A 6,762-nucleotide genomic window follows, 5' to 3' on the forward strand; every position below is an offset into this window, starting at 1 on the left:
TGGTTATTGAATTTGATAGCAGTGGGAATGGCCAGCTTTCAGAAAAGTTATGGTAGGCTACTGTTTAACTTTCTTTCTTTCTTTCTCTTTCTTTCTTTCTTTCTTTCTTTCTTTCTCTCTCTCTCTCTCTCTCTCTCTCTCTCTCTCTCTCTCTCTCTCTCTCTCTCTCTTTTTCTTTCTCTTTCCTTTTTACACTATTTCTTTTTTTCTTTCCAATCTCTTTCTTTTCTTTCACCCTTCATATACTTTTCCTTTTTCCTTCTTTCTCTCTCCTTGGATTAGTTTCTACCTTGCTTTCTTCTCTTTCTTACTTACTGTAAACTTTTCATCTTTTCTCTTTCCTATCCCCATTTCCTGTCTTTTCCTCTTTGTGTGTTCTGAGTCAATTTCAACCATCCATCCTGTTTGCTTCATTTCTTTCCTATCATGCATCCTGCCTCCCTTATATCCATTTATTTATACATTTACCCTGTGTCTGTTTTTCTTTCTTTTTTATGTATAACAAACATTTATTGGATACTTATGTGACAGATGGCATGCTCAATATTAGGAACCCTGAAATAAATAGCACATGATCTCCAAAGAATTGAATATATATCTACCAGGAGGAAATATAAATTTCAAACATAGTAAAATTAGATGGAGGACTATGAAACAGTAAGTATGGGTTATAAAATGAGGCTAGTGAACAATATTCCATTTCTACCCCCATTCTTACTTCCAGAGACTACTTGTAGATACCTAGTATAGCCAATAAGCACCGCCCCCCACTATGATCCACTGTTAGATGTCACAACTAGTCAGAATTGCTCTCTCTGTAGATCTTTCAATAGCCCATCATATTGTCATAATAAAGTTTATTCTGAAGAGACCTTGGATTAGTCAAGCACCAGGGATTACCTGGGATCCTCAAATCCAGCACATTCCCCCCAAAAGCCTGTATTTAGGACTGAGCCTTGGTTCAGTCCCTGGGAATCGACCTCTGAGTCCTTGGAATGTCCTGCCTCATAAGAAAGTTTTTGTTTGCCTAAGGTCTTTGGCCATGCTGTATTTGTTATTTGGGGAGCAGGGGTGAGACTGAGTACCTGAGGTCAGTCACACAGCACTGCATGACTCTATGACTGATCTTTAATAAAAATCTTGAATGACAGTAAGTCTCAGGTGAACTGGCCTGGTTGGCAACACTTCACATGTAGTCACATGTTTCTGATAAAATTAAGCCTGTCTCCATGTGGCTCCACTGTGCGGGGGTGGGGTGGGGGTGGACCTGAAAGTTTACACCTGGTTCTCCTGGACTTCATTCATGTGCCTCTTTTTCTTTGCTGATTTTAATCTGTACCTGTTTGCTTTAATAAACCACAACAATGAGTATAGCAACTTTATGACTCGTGTGAGTTCTTTTAGTAAATTATGTAGCCTGAGGGAAGTCTTAGGGGCTCCTAACGCACCAAGGGATAACTCCCCCCTTTACTGTACTCTTTACAGACCTTACATTGTACTATAGTTATGCAATATGATATCATTTGGAGCAACTGGGTGAAGGTATATGAAGACCACATATGAATTTGCATGTACAATGATCTCAAAATAAATCCCCTTTTAAACAACTCTGAATTGTGCCCTTAATATGGGTACATTTTATTTTATTATACCTCAGAAAATAAAATTTTTGTCTTCTGACACACAGTTTCTAAGAACTAAGAGAATATGCCACTACCAACAGTAAGAGATTAAGATTGAACAAAGTTCTAAATAGCTTTATTAAAAAATCCTGGTACTTGCCTTTCATATAGTAGCCAGAAACATTTATGCATTTCCTTGTTGAGTTTTATTACTACATAAACTTTTTATGCTTTTCTTCTGAGGTTTAGTGTTTTCCCAAGAGGTTCCTCAATCTCTCCCACAAATAGGCTTTCATAGGGCAGCCCCATTGTTTTGCAAGAATTATTCAAATACACTGTAAAACCAGTTAGACCAAAACTAAAATTCACCCTTCAAAATAAAGACAAATTTAATAACATTACTAAATCATCTAAAACTATATTTATTAATGCTAATATTGAACCAAGAATTGCAGAAGTTATCAAATTATTATAAAACAAGATGAATACCTTCATAGGCATTATATCCACTACGTGATAGCCATGTGATCTTGGTTAAGTTTCTTAACCTCTTTGACCTTCAGTTTTCTCAACTGTAAAAGTGAATATAAAAGAACTTATCTCATAAGTTATAAGAATTAGATGAGTTTCAAAGTATTATATAACAACGCAAAGGAAGTGCCTGGTGGGTGGCAAAGAGTAAATAATCCTTGGGCTTCAGGAGAGGAGAGTAAAACAATAATTAGAGTGGTGAGGGGACTATAAAGATGACAGGGACATGCAGTAAAGATGGCAACATAGGTAAACAAAGTACTTACCTCCTTTCCCAACCACATCAAAATTACAACTAAATTACAGAACAGCCATCATTGAGAATCACCTGAAGTCTAGATGAACCAAAGCCCTACAAATAAGGACATACAGAAGAAGCCATCTGAAGCAAGGGAGTAAGGGCACACATGCAGAATGGGCTGCTCCCACACTGGTGTGAGACCATTAAAAATCAGGAGCGATATCTCGGCAGTGGAGCTCCCTCTCCCCCAAGGCCCCTAGAGAAGCAAAGGGTCTTAGCCCCACACCAGGCTCCCCAGCCCAGGGTTTCAGTGCCAGGGAGAGAAGTCCCCATAACTTCCATTTAGAACAAAAATTTTTTCTTCTTCTTTTCGCTACCCCATGCCGCACAGAAACATTGTTGTTTTAATAGATGACCTCAAATTTTCTGCTGCTTGTGATATTCTAGAGCTACAATTATCTGTGATAATACAAGTCAAAATTTGCCTAACTCATAACTATAAAGTCAGATGATTCTTAGGTAAAATGTGACCCAGTTACTAGAATAATACCCAGGATTCCCATAGAAAGCCACATTAAAATAGCTTTTATAGTGTTGCATTGTAGTCATCACATCATTAAACTAATTTTTCCAAATAGAGAAAGCTTCACATTAATTTCATTGATTTATATTCCATATCATTTTTAAAAATGTGAAACAAATTACATTGCATATTTGATCTCAAAAAGTTTTCATCCTCTTTCAATATAAGAATGCCACTCAAATAGCCCATAACAGTTGCTATTTCCTTAAAGTTTTAAGCATTAACATATGATATTTAAGTAATTTCTAATGCAGAATTCTTAAGTAGGGTTCCATTAATTCTGTGGGCTTATGTACAGAATTTTGCATGTATGAAATTTATGGAGTACTTGCTATGTGGTACATATTGTTTAAAAGCTTTTAACATGCTATAAATACTAAAATGCTTAATTTGAAAGTAACAGAGACAACAATAATTTTAAAAATATATCTGAATCTATTCTGTATCCTTGCCCTTAAGTAGATGGTGTTGAGTGTTAAACTGTACACTTGTTAAATTTAATCAGTTGAAGTTATGTGCTTTATTCAATATTTGGAATTCTAAGAAAGTCCAAGGGCCAGCCAAGTGGCGCATTGGTTAAGAGCTGGCTTGGGATGCCAGCTCTGAGCAGCAGAGCCCGGGTTCAGATCACACCTGAGGGCCAGTGACACTGCCTTCTACAGCTAAGATGGTGAGCAGCAGCTTGACCTGGACCTGGGCTGCCATGAGTTGCCATCGACAGTGTAGGCTGCAGCCCCTGCTGCAGTGGGCTGCCATAACCTACCGTGTGTGGCTGGCAGCCAGCGGGAACGGCTGGCAGCTGATGTGAGCTGCCAAGAGCCTCTGTGAGTGGCGGTCCAGAGTCCAGCGACATTATCTGCCTCACCCGGGAAGAGCTCAATGATAATACCAACATAGGCCAGTGAAGCAACGTCCTCCACAACTAGACTGAAGAACAAAAGGACAGCAACTTGTATGTTCCCCTCCCCCAATTCCCCAATAAAATCTTAAAAAAAAAAGTCCCAAAATACTAAAAACTTATGAAACCTGGCCTCAACACAAAATCTAAAGTTCAGTTTTATAGAGGGGAGGGGTAATTTTCCAGCTAGCAAGCAGCCATGATTACCATTCTCTGGTTTGATTCTATTATTGGCTGAATATAGATTGATGTACTTGTCTCCACTGTACCAATGTATAATGCATGAACATGATTACTGATGTAATTTAGAAACAGGATGCCTTTAATCTTCTGCTCAGATCAATCAATTACAATACACAGGTTATAGACTGTCCTATGATCTTATACTAAATCCTTAATAGAACTAATCTTAGAACTAAATGAGGTTGGGGAAAATGTGAAGCCCACAGAGGTTGCTCATATGAACACAGACAATGGAACTTTAAGCATCATGTGTTTAATTTCCCAGAACAAACAGAGACCACTCTGAAGGTTGTAGAGAAAGAAAGAATACTTCAGGGAGGAAAATGTCACTTTTCCTTTTGAAGAAGCTACTTTTCTATCTGTAAAGTGAAATTCAAGGGTTTCCAGAATCAGTAATCTGTGGAAGACTCATAACTAGAGACATTATGCACTGTTACTTTCTGCATATCAATGTATCTTGTCATATGGCTGATAAATGTTGTGTTTCAAACTGCATTTGGAAAAGCCTATTTCCCTTTAAAGCAATATTCATTCATTCAGTTTACATGTGATTTGAAAAAGGTATTTTCCACATGAATTTGACATAACTTACTATTGTGCTGTAATGACTTTTTTAGTGTACATGAAAACTTAATTACAATTCACACAATGTGTTGCTTGTTCACTTTTCTCTAGAGCCCTTGATGCATTTTGGGAGGAATGCATTTGAGCTTGGGTTTAACTAAGAAGCTAAGTAGAAAAAGAAAGGTGTTTTTAAAAATGGGATGCAAATAGCTCTCTGTGTTTTTGTGCGTATCCAGTGAAGACAAGTGGTGTATGTGAATATATCGGGGCCACTTGCCCAAGTTGGCTGTTCTATTGTCCGCAGCTTGGTGTGTAGACAGAGTAGCTGCTAACGGCAGCCAGGGTCAGCACCATGGATAGCGCCACACATTTGGCACCTGGGAGAGAAACTGTTTTTTCACAAGCCCAGCTGCAGCTAGTGAGCTGAATGACAAGATGATGTACTTATACTGAAAGGGAGAGAGAATAAAGCCATACACTGGAGGAGCATGTCTTTTTATGTTCTAGGAGAGGGAATCGCACAGATTCAGAAAAGCTCAAGCTACCATAAGGGTTGTCATATATTGCTCCTTTTTAAGTAAAGTTAATCGACTAAAAAATTCAACATTTCCAGGTAATGTCTCACCTGAATGTTTCTGATTCATTTTCATTACTCTGATATGAAAGAGTAAGGCTTGCTTAGGTTCTGTTCGGATTGTTTGTCCCTTGACTTGTGTTTTCTGGAACGTAAAATAAAAGTTATGTTTATTTCCTCGTTATTTATAGCAATCCACATGATTCACCTTCCTTAATCTAACCCTCCCTCTCAGCCCTTCTCAGTTTCATCCTCATATTTTTTTAAACTTCAGATTTTAGGTTTAAACTGAGAAAATATAAATCCGACTGATTCAAGACACAGGAAAAGCAGGCTAATGGGCTGCAAGAACCCCCCAAACTTTATCACATAACTATATGTTTTGATAGTGGCCTCTGGACCCTTATCACCAGCTGGAAACAAGAGGTTTCTCTGTGTTCTAGTCCTGTAGGTTGTAGTGGCGGCAAATTCCATTGGAGAAAGACGAGTGGAGAAGGGGCTATTAGGTTAAAGGAGGAGATAGCATAAATGAAGGAAAAAGAAGCAAGAAAAACTAGAAAAACAACTTAGAAAACATCCCCTCCTAGCATGGTTTGTCACATTTGATTTCCTAAGTCTCGAGGAGGACTATTTGGGCAGAAGTATATGCACGTATGCAGTGAGATTCCCGCGTTGGCAGGCTCTGAGAAGCAGAAACGAAGAGGACTGTATTCGGCACCTCGAACCCTTTCCCATCCTAAACGAGATGACTCCTTAGAAATGATGGAAGAGAAGAGAAAAGTGTGCTTAGGGTATTCAGGTGATGAGTGGCATGGGAGGTTACACGAAGGCTAGTAACTCTGAGACCCACCCACCTTTTGTTCCTTCCCCCTCGCGCCCAGCCACGTCCATTTCAAACTGTTCCCTTGTTTTGTACCAGTTGTTAGTACAGTCTGTGGCCTTCTCGTCTTTTTCGCAGCCACCAGCACTTAGAGACCCGATCACCTCTCAACCTTGCATCTCCTTAGGGGCTCTAGCAGTGAAACTGGGCATGCTCAGCCGCGGCGCCAGCTGCCTTGTGTTTGGGAGGCGCGGCTCAGCGCCGGGCAGGGGCTGGAGTGCCAATTCAGCTCCGGCTTCAGCGCCTGTCTCCGCGGAGCCCAGGGGTCCGAGTGCACCCCGAGGCTAACTGCACCCTTAACGAGCTCATCCTCAATCTTCAACCTCCTTAATGCCACCAGAGTTTAGAAACAGTCCTTATTGAGGGACTGTTTTCCCACCTGTCTTTTCTTTGCAGCTAAGGGTGTCTTAGCTACTGCAGCGTGAGGAGCTAAGGGATGGAGCCCGTGGCTGGCGGCCGTAGAGATCATCTTCCTAGAGTAGCTGTTTGTCACTGAGTTTTGGAGATTTCTTGGCTGGCTTCCGCTGAGCACGCTTGAGTAATCCGAGCTGTGGCGGCGCCTAAGCTCTCCGGATAAAGGGAGTGTGTGTGTGTGTGTGTGTGTGTGTGTGTGTGTGTGTGTGTGT

Source organism: Hipposideros armiger, unplaced genomic scaffold (genome assembly GCF_001890085.2).
Source record: "Hipposideros armiger isolate ML-2016 unplaced genomic scaffold, ASM189008v1 scaffold_1312, whole genome shotgun sequence".
Classification (NCBI taxonomy): domain Eukaryota; kingdom Metazoa; phylum Chordata; class Mammalia; order Chiroptera; family Hipposideridae; genus Hipposideros; species Hipposideros armiger.